Source organism: Rhipicephalus sanguineus, chromosome 8 (assembly GCF_013339695.2).
Source record: "Rhipicephalus sanguineus isolate Rsan-2018 chromosome 8, BIME_Rsan_1.4, whole genome shotgun sequence".
Taxonomy (NCBI): domain Eukaryota; kingdom Metazoa; phylum Arthropoda; class Arachnida; order Ixodida; family Ixodidae; genus Rhipicephalus; species Rhipicephalus sanguineus.
In genome coordinates this window covers 27098883-27112871 of record NC_051183.1, presented here as the reverse complement: position 1 = coordinate 27112871, position 13989 = coordinate 27098883, and the positions used below count along the sequence as shown (strand labels likewise).

General features: G+C 46.0%; 1 long non-coding RNA gene across 1 annotated transcript; it reads left to right on the top strand.

Annotated features, from left to right (window-relative positions):
• Positions 1 to 10814: 10814 nt before the first annotated feature.
• On the top strand, positions 10815 to 11689 carry LOC125759702 (uncharacterized). The gene is made up of 3 exons (XR_007417322.1): positions 10815 to 10915; positions 11378 to 11481; positions 11607 to 11689. It is a non-coding gene; the product is annotated as an uncharacterized LOC125759702 (long non-coding RNA).
• Positions 11690 to 13989: the final 2300 nt, after the last annotated feature.

Sequence of the window (13989 nt, the reverse complement as noted above, 5' to 3'; positions counted from 1 at the left end):
GCCGTCCTATACATATAGGACACTGGGCATTAGGGGTGCTATGTGCGGGTGTGGTAAGCCTTGAAACATTTCACGTGCACACCGACATTACACTTCTTCCTCTGCATGACGTCTTTCACACAAAGCACGCGTTTGCCCGGAGAAAACGGTCGGCACGTGGCAGCATGAAAAGCAAGCAATGTCTAGGCTTGCACACGTTGAGAATGAGGCCTGCTTGATGTGCTGTAGATGGCGCTAGTCATCAGCTAAAGAAATATCGATGTTAGAGTGCATCAAAGAAGCGTCCTATATGTAGGACACTGGGCGTATATGGGTTAAAATACACGTGTACATTTACCTTCTTTCTTTCTGCAAGTTGTTTCCTCTTGCAATTTCAGATGCGTGTTTATATATGCTCAGAATTTCGAATAAAACCTTAGTTGAAAGTAAGGTCTTGTCCTGTCCTCATCATGTCTCGTGTTCGTTTATTGCGCTGTGATTTCTGAAGTAGCATGAACTACCAACCTGCCGAAACTTCTTCCCTTCTGAAGGGGTCGATGTGTGCTCGTTTTGCGTGTAAGTATACGAATTCGGGGCCTAGGGTGGTAGGAGGGGGGGGGGGCAGTCGGTGTCGGAACACCCCCGAAGTTTTCTGAGCGGTTCATATCCCCCTCCTCCCCTGCTTTCCACTGGCGTATTTATGCAGATATTACAGTACACGAACCAACTAAACCCTTCGCATTTCTGACCCGTTGCATGACCGAGATAATATATGGGCGCAGCCCCCCCCCCCCTCGTTTTTTTTCTTCCTTTTTTGCCGGTGGCGTATAACATCCAGAAAAATATTTCTCGCTGCTCCACTGTACGAATCAGTGTACGAATGTTGTCCAGAGTCTTGGTCGGGGGTCGTCTACATAGTGACAAATTGTGGTATCCGTGGCTCTTTCTGGTGAAAAATTATACTACGCTAAGTGCACCGTCTTGTACTGTCAAGTTTATCCCACAATCTCATATAACCGCCGACTTATTAATGAGCACTCCGAGAAATATGACTCAGTAAATTTCTCGGCGCCAAGAAAAGGAACGTGTATACCCCCGGAATTTCGCTAAACGGGCCAATCCGGTGCTCAAAGCGTCGGCAATAATTTGTCATTGAAGCGCGGAAGGAGCTTAATCATTTTCCACTTAGGCCGCAGATGTGACCTGACTTCAATGGACACGCGTGGTATCACGTGGCTGACCTGCTATCGGCTAGGAATCAGCCTAGGTTATTGCGGAACAGGAGGAGGCCTAGTGACAGTCTCCTCGACTCATTACTCGCGGAGGCAAAGATCGCCGATTAGCGGATGGACGAAGGTATAAGCGGAGCAACGAAATCTATTCGGCGCCTCAGGAGCGTGCGGACGAGGCCGACTCTTCTAGGAATTGTGGAGAGTATACCCCGAAAGTGATCTCCGTGAGGGAGAAAAAAAAACAGGAAGTTATATTTGGATTCACACACCAACTTGACTGAGGAAGTTCGGATGTGCATTTGGATTGCCGAAATAAACGGACGCGCAGCCGAGAGAATCGACAGGCAGCATAAAGGTAGATTCGATCTTCCCGAGAAGTGTCAGTCTTCTTCCGGGACGATCTCCTCTTGGTCTTCCTTCCGTCTTTCGTTTCTTTTTTTCCCCCTCATCCCTGTTTCTGTTATGAGAGGGAGGTCCACCAAAACCAAACTAAAAGAACTAGACCATGAGGATCGCTAACCGTAAGAACAAACTGGAGACAAAATATAAGCTCTTGCGAGGAAGCGAATATCCAGAAGAACGGAAACGCAGAAGAAAAGAAACGTTCAAAGAAACTAAGATTGCGCACAAGAAGAAGACGTGACAATCTGATTGAACTTCCAGAACCGAAGCCAACTTCTTTTACCGCGTTTTCTTTTCCCGTCGTCTTTTGTTTGTGTTTGTTTCCTGTAGTTACGTTCCGTTTTTTTTTCGTTACTTTGTTTGGGATCTCTAAAGGCCCCCCATGGGCTCTCAACGTAACAAAGTTGAAAGAAAGATGTAATCGCATGAACTCCTCAACACGGGTGAGATTTCAATCGCGAGCCCAGACCCCACACCACCACCGTGCTGAGAACTATAGTGTGCGGAAGTAGTCCGCAATTTATTAGGTGCGTATTGAGTCGTTGAACTTGACGGCTTACTATTTCACTTGGCTGGTGTGTCCTTACCCTGCCTTCATTCCTGTGTTGACCCAAGATAGACAAACCGGAAGGGAATACGGCGTGTTTAGATAGACCAGTGTTTCAGGCTTAGGAGCGCTTGCGAATGCTCATGTTGTAGTTGCTGCTGGTGCTGTTGTACATTTGAAGTGTTAGGTGCAACGACGTCAACGGACAAAAGGGATGTTACACACAGGCATACACGGACTTACAGCGTTCGTTGTTGCTGCTTCTCTTGTCGTTGTTGCTGACGCATTTGTCATTGCTGTTGTGGTCCTACGTCACTGAGCTTACTGCACAAAAAATATGCTTGGGTAGCAGTTGCTGCCCGCGCATATTTTTGTTATTGGGAAAGCGTGATACCGAGGCGATAAAGAAGAAGACAACGAAGACGACCCCTGCCGATAGCTTTCATCTTTACGTCTCCTTAGGCAAGCGCGCAAAACTGAACCTTCATATGCCGATAACCGCACTTTAACTGAGCCTTACCGCGCAAAAAAAAAAAAATACAGTGAGGCTTAGTTGAAGTTCGGCATTAGCGCTTTGTGTATCCCTTCTTTGTCCAGTCTTTACACGCACCAATATAACCACGTTACATCTAGCTAGTAACCAAATGCCCATCTTGGTATCCTAATTCGTAATGTAGAAGAACAGGTAATCTCAAGTCCATTCTTGGGCGCGTACAACAAGACAACACACGCAGGAGAAATGCCAGCGCTTTTCCTGTGTTCTTTCTTGTGTTTTGTCTTGTTGTGCGCTGCTCAAGAATGGATAGGTTCCAATTCGGCCGCATATCGGTTGTACTTTATTCCCAAGGTTTCGGGGATGTGCTGAAGCTAGAAGCAATGCGAAGCACCTTAACCGCATGAACCATTTATTTCACCACTTTTGCGACGCCGAGCATATGTACTCATCCTTCGGGAGATCTGTTCGTTCTCGCTTGACCGTGGGCTCAAGACACCATGCTTGTTAATTTAGTTAGTACACTACGGTATATAAGGCTGATAAAACTACGAGCCTTGCTTTGCGTAGTTACGTAACACACTGCTGTCGCTATCAATGCTGCAGTTGATTGGGGCTTTATAAAGATAGTTACCAGTCTCTGCTCGAACGCGCTCACGAGCTCGCTGGCATGGAGCTTCTCTTCTTCTAGGATGATCGCGGTGAATTCAACAAATGATTTATCTCTTGGGCGAAAATTAGTTCTTTCTTATCAAGACAGGCAAGCCTTAACCTAATACAAGGCTCACACAGGTCTCATAAGTTTCGAGGTAAACTGTTGCGCACAAAGAACAGGGACAAAAGAAGAGGAAGCACAGACAGATGGAGGAAGCGCAAAGTATCAACAGTTTTCAAACTGTCAAGAGCATTTCGTCAGTCTATCTGTGTTGCATCTTCTCTTGACCGTGTTTTTTTGTGCGCGACACTTTGCTTTCGGTTGATTTACCAACAAGTCCAAGTGGAAGCTCTCCAGAAGTGGTATGTTTCTTTTCAAGTACGAAAGTACATTATCGTAGTTTAATTTGATTGATGAAGAAGGCACCCACGAAGAAGGCACCCACCTGGAAGTATCATGCACCTGGGTGTCTCCTGCGGACCGATAACGTATTACCCGGTATCTATGGTGCGTGCTGACGCCGTAAGGATCCGGCTCGTCGTCGTGTTTGCGCAAGCGTCACAGCAGGTCTCACGAGGTGGCCATCTATAGGCGCCGTTTTAATGGCGACTATCTCGATACGTCCTCCACCAGCCCAGCAGGATGTGCAGTCCTGGTGTCTCTTGCGCCGCCGGGCGAGGAAACCTTGCTACGTCTTATGGCAAGGTGGCACTGGTCATCACAATCTCGTGATCTCATTGTCTGTAATCTACCATCTTTTCATCCCGTTTACATCTACCGAAGAAAGCGGCAGTGGCCGGGTGTACCTGTCCAGATACAATCGGAGCCTATCGAATCTTATAGCAGACACAAGCGGTGTTGTCTAGAATTTGCATCACGTACAATCCTTTCGTCGGGCCATATAATGAAACGCGAAGACGGTGTGCCAATTTGCATGGTCTTCGAGTTGATCCCATCCCTGCTGAATGTTGATGCCATTCCAAGAACTGCATATGTCTCATTACTGAATCCACGTGTTTTGCATATATTTCCCCTATATTCCCCATATATCTGCGTAAGTGTCATGGAATTAAAACATATTGGATCATATGAAATCATACGGAATCATATGTGGAAACAATAATTCCATTTAGAAACATATGGACTTGTTGAAATGGAGTACGGAACACTTCAGTACGGCAGGCTGTAATGCAGGGCGGGCTGAAAAATTCTATCTTCCTTACCAAGACAGCCAAACTTCAAGTTATACTGTGCGATATCAGTGCACGTTAAAGAACACCAGGTGGTCGACATTTCCGCAGACATCCACTAAAACATGCCTCATAATCACGTCATGGTACTGCCACGTAAAACTCCAGATATTATTAATGTTATTAATCTTCAAGTTAACACAAGGTTTACAATGATAGAACCGAAGTGGTAGAACACTTCGGTTCTATCGTTTCGCAAGCGAACCTCTCAGGCCTCCATGCACCGTGAAACGACTGTGAAGTTATGCATGACATATGTCTTCTTCAGAAGTTGTCATTCAGGGGCGTAGCCAAGGGGGGGGGGGGTCGACCCCCCCCCCCCGAAATTTTTCAAATTTGCATGTGTACATATACACGCACTCATAAAAACGCGCGCACGAACACACATAATGTATGGTTGAACCCCCCCCCCCCCGAAAAAAATTTCTGGCTACGCCCCTGTTGCCATTGTTGATTCAGCTTGCAGGACCAGGACAAATAAGGCACTTGCAAGCTTTATTTTTGGAGTCGTCGCTTCTTTCTGAATTTTCTTTGTACTCCGAGTCATCGGCGTGTTTTGTGAAACGTTGAAAGTGCTTAATCAATATTCTGGTCAGTAGAACTCGGAGTACTTTTCAAGTTCGATAGACTACCTTCAATTCGGTTCAGCTCGCATGTAGCCAAAACATTTGCCCGTTTCATGCGCAGATATATTTTAATAGAGGTATTCAGTTTAAGCGGGAGACAGCACGTCCTCTTAGGCACTCTGTACGTACTACGCAATTATCCCAACTTAACTTCTAGGTTCTGACATAAGCTAGAAACACTGGCTACGCCCTTGCGAGGCCTCAGTTAATACGCGCTGCCATATTTGTGTTTTTCATCGTAACGCCCACCATTTTTCTTCGATGTCGCCGTGTTCCTGCTGCGAAAACCCAGTGGTTCAAGGTATTTACAAAAGTGCGAAATAAGATGAACCGCAAGTCTTCATTTCAGCCATCGCCATAGGAGCAGCATTCCGAACATTCAACGCTACGCTGTAGTGCCACGCCCCATGCTCCGTCATGAATGCATGAAATATGACGATTAATTGGCAACTCTTCTTGTTTTTTGCATGATATGAAGAAGAAGAAAAAGAACAAAAATAGCTGCGTGTGTGAAGACATCTTACTTATCGCGCTTCTTGGGGCGAACTGAGTCATCACGGACACTTGAAGACGGACTAACTGCGTAAATATTTTGGGACATCATCGCGCGAAGCGCTGCAATCTTCAGCGCCATTATATTCGTTTCGGAGCGACGTAGAATAACGCATTCTACCACTAATCAGAAAAATAGCTAACACTTGCGAGGAGCACCAATTATCGGACGCGCGAACGTTCGTGTAATCGGGCGGCATTTTATGGTATACCTTGCTGGTCCCCTCTAGATAATTGCAGTCCACGACCGGAGATTTCGGCAGTTATTGTACCAAAGCCAGTGATCTTTGCCTGTGTTGCAGTTCTGAAAAATGTTTGCGCGTACTTACGTGCGAGGTGGCACCTTAAGCGTATTCTTGTAGATTTACTTATGTGCCAAATGGCATCTTAGGCGTAATCTTGTTGATAATCGGCAATTATAACTGCAGGACGGGTGTTCACGAAGCATTGAATGTAGTCAGGTGTAGGCTCAATATAGCCGCATGCTGAATGAAGCTATAATATCGATGTAAGAGAGTGGGAAACAGTGCTGACCACAAGAGTGATGATCAACCAGACAACACGCGACATTATGATGTTGGTGGAAATTAAAATATTAGAAATTATACAGACTGATTAGAGCATGCTCTTTGCGACGTGAAGTGATAAGCCTGATTTTAGATCGTCGCTGAGAAAATCTCGGCAAAACGATATTTCAACAGAAGCCAAGTATCAGGTTGTCACAGTCGATTAGTGGAGTACTTTAGCGCATTAGAGATGCACGCTTTACACTCGAACGAGAGGAAATTAGGCCTTTGCGACGTTAGCCCACATCATCACTTATTAAACCAATAGATAACCAACAGCAGTCCACATCAGCAGCCACTTGGTCACCATTAGCCAATACTAGCCAAAATGTGCCCTCATTTAGCCAATACTGCTATGTTTAGCCACCACCATGCCATATTAGCCTTCATTTAACCATCATTAGCCTACACTAGCCACTGCACTCCAGTTATTAGCCAGCGCAGCAGCGGAACTTCCGGTCACCGTCACATGCGGGATAGTCACGTGACATGAACGCAAACGTCACGAATGACGTTATACCATGATCCAAGTTTGAGAGAAAGAGAAAGGTTTTGCCTTTTGTTGCACAAGTATCGTTACTTCGCCAGTGTCAGTGGGTGGCCAGTAACATACGCCGTGCCGCTTCGCGGTTCTGGCTACCTTGCCAGCATCATACTGCCAGAAGCAGAGTAGACAGTGACGTTCCGCTCTAGCACTGACGTCACACGAGACGTTTCCGCTATGGTCTCGTGACTCTTCCTAAGTTCCGCTACTGCGCTCTTTAGGGTATGGAAACGCATGACAAAGCAAGTCACCAAAAGGCGCTCGGTCCCTTACGCATTTGCGTAAGGCGACTGGAAGGCGAAATCCATCTTCTTCATTTTCTTCTCACTCGACTATGTAGACCTACCCCTCCCAGCCCACGTGACGTCACGTGATGTGACGTCGTAGTGATGGCAAGATGGCGTCATTATATCACATTTTGACGACCTGTAACGTCATGATGAGGCCATAAAGTGACGTCATTACATTAGGATGACTTGTTTTTTCACAACTCGTGCTGACGCCGACGGGCACTTTTCGCGTTTGATGAGGTACCTATAAGGTTTTGGCCTTGAAACGCAGAAGGAGCGTGGTTTGCAACGCTTTGTGTGTGTTTGTTCCTTCTGCGTTCTAGTGTCCTGTTTCGTCGGGCTTCTTAGTCCACCATACCTTGTGAACAAGAAGCGTATTTCGGAGAGGCGATGCAGGGGCCTCCCACCGCGCCGAAGATATACGGCCGAAACTACGCGAGAAACAACCTCGGCGCCGAAAGGTCGCGACCGCGTACACCACCCCACGCGGCGGCGCGCCATCAGAGGTTCATCGATCTACTTTAACGCCAAGTGACCGCGAAATGAGAAGGTGCAGCCAAGTGTCATTTGCTACCGCAAGCTTGCATTAAGCTACCCAACATGTCGCTGGTTCGAGTCCTCACGAGGTTCGCTTCGCCGGTGGGCCGCAATTTCGAATTCGCTGCAAGCACTGTGTAGTACTCGACGACAACTTAAGGTTCCCGCACAAGTGCGCCATCCGAAAAGCCGCGCGGCACGTTCCCTCCTACTTTGCCAGAGAGTGGTGTCGGCTGAAACTGGCTCACAGATTAACTGTTTTCGCCCGGTAGTTTAGAAGGTGGACTAATTGTAAATTAAAGCTTCTTTGGTTTCGAGGTCATGTGTTAACTACAACTGAAAGCTCGGGTCCGGATTTCCCACGACATTTCACACGACGTTCCCAGTTCATCTCAATACGAGCTACTGGAAGGTAGATGTGTGCAGTAAAATATCTATCTGAAGCAAGCAGATGCGTTATAGGAATCGTACGCGATCCGGGAGTTGTCGCTCCCGTACTCGAAGGACCTTAGAGTCGAGTAGAGGCTTGTCCGTTGTTATTCGCTCTCCGTGCTCATGGCACAGCACCGTGTAAAATCGAAACATGAGGTTTAAAAATAGACTAATATCAATCATAATTGCGACGAAGCAATATAAGGCACCTACAAACACGAACTCTTTATACTGGCCGGCGACTTCAACGAACACATTATGGAACTTAGGACCTAGCTTTGTCGTCGACTTTCACTGTCGGCTGTCACGGTATATAGAAAACCTTTGCTATAGTCGAAACATACGTGTGTGTATGTGAATAAAAAAAGGTTTACAATAGACGAACATCAATCATAATTGTGACAGAACAATATAAAAACAAGCACGAACCCTTTATACTAGTCGGCGACTTCAACGCAGACATTATGGACCTTAGGACCTAGCTTTGTCGTCGACTCTATATATGTCACTTTATGTCACTTTATGTCACTCAATTTACATTATGTGGGGTAACGCTCGGGTAACGTACGGTTACTCACCCGTACGATACCCAGAGCTTCGCCCACTCGTCATGACTGACTTCGTGGAGATGCGTAGATTTTTTCATAGTGGAGCTCCAGAGGGAACACTTGCTTGATTTGCCGCATAATCCACTTGAGAAACACCCACACAGATGGACCACGCTGATAAGAAAACTGCGTTCGGCACGTGCACCGCGAGTCGACTTCCGTGTGGACGCATCCTGGGCGAGCCAAGCCATGTCAAGTCGGAGTCGACGCTTACGGAAGGCAACACTTAACAACGTGTAATGTCACTCTGGTTGGTGCTCCATTGCTGAACTTTCCGGACGCAACACACACATAGAAGCGCGCGCAAGAACGCGTTCGATCGTCTCACGCCTTAATCCCGTGTCTGTTTTTGCGTTGCGTATACGCTGTAGACGTTGAACGAGGCAGCGCGCCACCTATTGGCCAATGTCGGTCTATCACGAGGATGAAACGGGCTTCGTGTGTGGCATACCTTCGTTCGGTATACCTCTGGCGATGGACTCATGTTACGGCTACTACGTGGGCCCAGGAGCGTCGTCCATTTCAACAACGCGAGATGTCAGGGCCTTCTTGTTTTTTCTTCTTCGTAAGTTCGTCCGTCCCTAGCTTCCGGAATCAGCGGTGTTGGCTCTTGCATGGAGCTTGCTTCGTGTTCCCAGTGGGACTCCGATGGAGGACATTGCCCTCGTGGGGCCTTGTCGGCATGGTGGGTCCACAGTAAGTAGAGCATACGTGCAGCTTCTGTACAGCATGGTTGTAAATATGTTTTGCTTGCTAAGTGTGCTGACTAAGGTTACACGGCGGGCTTGTTGGTGATTCATAGCATCCAAAGCTCTAGCGCAGCCGAAGCGGGACAAAGCGAATGGCACAGAAACGCACAAACATACGGTGTGTATGCGTGTCAGTCTTATTCGCTTTGTCCCGTCCTGGATGCGCTGTACCTTCGATTGCTAACTGTAACCTGTTTGGAGGATGGGGAAGAAATAGACGGAAGGACAGGGAGGTTAGCCAGTTCTCGCGCCTGCTGGCTACCCTGTGCTGGGGAAGAGGGTGAGGGGAATAAAAGATTATAGAAAAGAGATGTTAGGGGAATAAAGAATGGGGGAGAGAGAAAAGAATACGATATACGACACTGCTTAATTAATGTCTTTCTGTAAGACCAGTTGTCTGCAAAAATATTGGCCGCGTATCTGCGTGCTCCGCTGCAAATGCCGTGTAAAGACGATAGAGGAGGCGCTGCGTCTACGCTGCGTGATATATCGACGCCATCTGGCAATACTGGCAATACATCGGGAAACATGAGCTTGTGCGGAGGGTTTCTTTCCTGCGTGGCAGAGGGCGTTCGTCGGCGCGCATAGCATGGCATTTTCAGCGCAATCGCAGCCGCAGCTTAAGAAACTAGGGTCTTTATAATTATGTATCTATGTATTTTCTATTAAAGGAACACACCACCTAATACTTACCTAGTGATGTTGCGCCTCAGATATGCGTAATATTTAATTTTTGATTGACAACGTTCACAAGTATGAAGAGCCGTACCAGTTCAAGATGGGTGGGCGGTAAGCAAGTGGTTCAACTTTGGCCGGGTGGCCAGGCCCCGGAAAGTCGCAAGTTCCAGCGATCGCCGCAGAGGGCGAAAAAATCGACCGCGGCGAGTTCCAGCTTCAAACACAGGGAGTGGATCTACTAACCTCTGCGTTAGGATAACATGGCGACGTTGTGGTGGCCGCCATTCGCGCTATTTGACTTTTTATGTAGGGGCGCCCTCGTCGGGCCCAAAGTTCAAATTAAAATATTCTTGAAATAAGGAAGTTTAGTTGTTTGCTTACTGTTACACTTCAATAAACAAATTGCTGTTTATACGAATTGGCCTTGCCTTGCCAGTTACCACGTCATCAATCTTTTGTAATAGTTTTTGCTCCAACAGACTCGTAGTTGTCAGCAGCCTATCAGCATCATTATCTTCATTTCAAAATATACGGCGGCAGAGGCAACGTAACGGCAGGTAACGGTTCACGGTGCATTCGGATGGGTCTCGCGATCTTTCGTTTCGCTGTAAAAGTTTCCAGCCACTGCCGGCCGAGACACTCGCTTTCGTTCTGTTTGTTTTGACTCGTTGAAATGCTTTCGCGAAACGCATTCAGCAGACTTCGGGAGAACGAAGGGACCGTTGAAGCGTTCACCGGATGAACACTCGTTTCAAGCCCGAGAATATACGAACCGGTGAGTATAAAAACCCACTGCTTCAGCTTTTTACCAATGACCGTGTGGGTGTCACACGGAGGCGACGCACTGCAATATTAATATTTTCAACGTGTCAAACTCTGTCGATGAGAAAACGTGCGATCCTTGCGGCGTGGCTTCAAGTGGGAGCAAGTTGCCGAGTTTATCGTTCGGTTCACATTAACCAGGCCGCTGCAATAAAAAAAGGCAACTGCATCACCAACGTCTCGCATGTATCTTCGTAACTAGCCCGCATATCAGTGCAAAAAAGATACGAGTTATATTTTGCCGCAGTCGCATTTGAGAAGCCAGGTTTAGAGGTCTCATTTCTCCTGTTGTCAGTTTAGGTTATTTTTACTACACATTTAGTGCAACGAAAGCTTCACATAATTGTGAGTGCACATTCACTTTATTGTGATAAAGAAACCGTCACTATAATAAGAATTTTTTTTTCTGCCATAGCCTCCTGGTCTGACAAAGAAACAGCTGTGTGCAATGAGCAAGGCACCTGTTACATGACACGCCTGTAAAGAAGCTAGCCCGAGTGAAACAACATGCATTATAAGGTACGTTTACATATATGTATAACAGACCGCTGTTTTTGTTCACTATGTTCATATGTTTATTTTTGCAAAGTTTAATATGTACTGATAATGCTTATCAATATCTGGTGATGTCATTGTTTTTCCAGGATTGCCGGGCAACGACAGGATGACTACCCCCGAATGTCCACTCTGCAAGTGCGGCGAAACATGTGAACGTCTGCTACAACAGGTCATCCTGAACCTCACGCTTGCAATGCTGTATTTGTGAATGGTTTACCAGGCATCTCATGGAGGTGTGCCTACAATCGTCCACAAGTATTAGCTGTCTACTGTGTCATGCAACCTACACCGCAATAGCGTTGAAATTGAGCACTAGCTCCGTGCATTTGTTACGTTACCTGGCACTGCTGAGCTCAACGACGCAGGTTTTATACCCAGCCACGGTGGTCACATTTCATTGGGGGCGAAATGCAAAGACACTCGTGTGCTTAGATGTGCGTCTGAAGTTCAGGGAAAGACGGAAGCTTGAAGAGACGAAGCATTTGTTAACAAGAGGTGTCGCCGCAGCAAATGTTTCGACAAGCAGTCTTGTCTTCTTCAAGGCTACAACTGCGTTTGTTTAACTCCAGTCAGTTAGAATCAATCTAGAGTTGCCCACTACTGTATGACTCATAATCATATCATGCTTTGCATGTGAATCATCAGAAATTATAAATTTAAGGGTAAATATATAGAAGTCTGTCTGGCTGGGCAAGATTATAAGAATAAAAACGCTCTCCAGCCACATTTAATCATTAGTCTTCTTAATTTAAAAAAACTAAGAGACCAAACGGGTCTCGAAACGTAGGGTCAGTTTTTTTTAAATTATAAATCACATTACAAAACAAACATCACGGCAGTGAGAGGAATTAACAGTCTTTCCAACATCTAATAATATCTAGGGTTTAATGTCCCAAAATCACGATACGCCGTAGTGGAGGGCTCCGCAAATTTCGACCACCTGGGGTTCTTTGACGTGCACCTAAACCTAAGTACACGGGCCTCAAACATTTTCGCCTCCATCGAAAATACAGCTGCCGCGCAACGTAAATGCAACGTTTAGTTGTGCCTTATGAGACAGTTTACACACTATGCTCAAAACTGTTTTGCCTTAATTAACTGTGTTTAGATCATAGAAGATTACAAAAAGATACGACAAAGCTTTACAAGGATGTGCTCAATTACATTAGCCTTTGCACATATGTTCAATGGGCTCCTTCAAATTATTTACAGCTAATAAACAAATTATAAGTGTGACGAGCACTTCTTCCAGCACAGCTTCACCAAGCACGTTTACGTTGTCGTGATGAGTGAGATTGTGTTCAGTGAGTATGGTAGTTTCTTTTTTGCATAGCAGAGAAACGTGCCAAATTTGTTTGAACACACCTACTTCTGCTGTTTGATTAAATTAACATGTCGCAGTTGTACCACCTACCACTATGAAGTGAAAGTCTGTAAACTACTGTCACGAAAAAAAACCTAGGAAATCGAAGAGGTAATTTAAAACATACATGAACTTGCACTTATCCACAGCCACACTACAAGATTTTACGTATTGTCAAGGTGTCGTGACGTCGACGAAAGCAGCAGTCGGTGTGTCCAAGATGAAACTTTTTATTCGGCCGAACTTGTGGCCGGAAAACGAAAAGTCAAACTACAGCAATACACACTGCACACTGATAGCGGCGAACAGGCGTCAGCCGTCGATAAACTGATCTGTGGCAAGGCGCGTCGGCATTTATACCTGCGGCATCGAACATTCGAGCATTATCACTGGTGGCTGCGTTAGTTCGACGATAAACTGAGCTGTTTGCAATTGCACACTCCAGCCTAACAGAAGATCCTAAAATAATCTGGAATGTTCCCAGACATTCTGGCACGGTTTGTGCAATGCAATAACTACACGTGCAATTGGCCAATAACATAAAACATAGAAAGAAAGGAGCGCATGTGACAGTATTTCAAGCCGGAGCTTCTAAAAGTAGCAGGAAGAATACATACTTGTGCTCCCTAGCCCAAATATATTGAAAAAGTAAATAACACAATAACAAGTATGGAATATATATATGACCTTTATTTATCCAGCATTGGCACAGGTTCACATCGTGCCCCACAGTTTGATTTCGTGAGTGTTTGCTTGCAACAGAGTGCTCAAGTTCTGTCGACATGTCTATGTGATACAGAGATTGTGCTTACGGCTGAGCAGTTGTTTAGTGTTCTGTGCGAACACCAACGAAGATGTACACTGCATGCCTAAAGCTTATTTTCTTAGAATTGTGCTTCTAGAATCTGTAAGCACTCGCCTTATATCTCTGTTTCTTTAGCATTCATCTACGCTGCATACTCAGCAGTCCGATTACTACTAGCGCCAAGAAATTCTAGCTGTAGAAACTGTGTAACTGAACTATATCGAGGAACAAAACGAGCCTGAAATATTTTCTTCCACCTATTACCTGAATACGTACTACCTATGGTATGGCTTCACGGCCG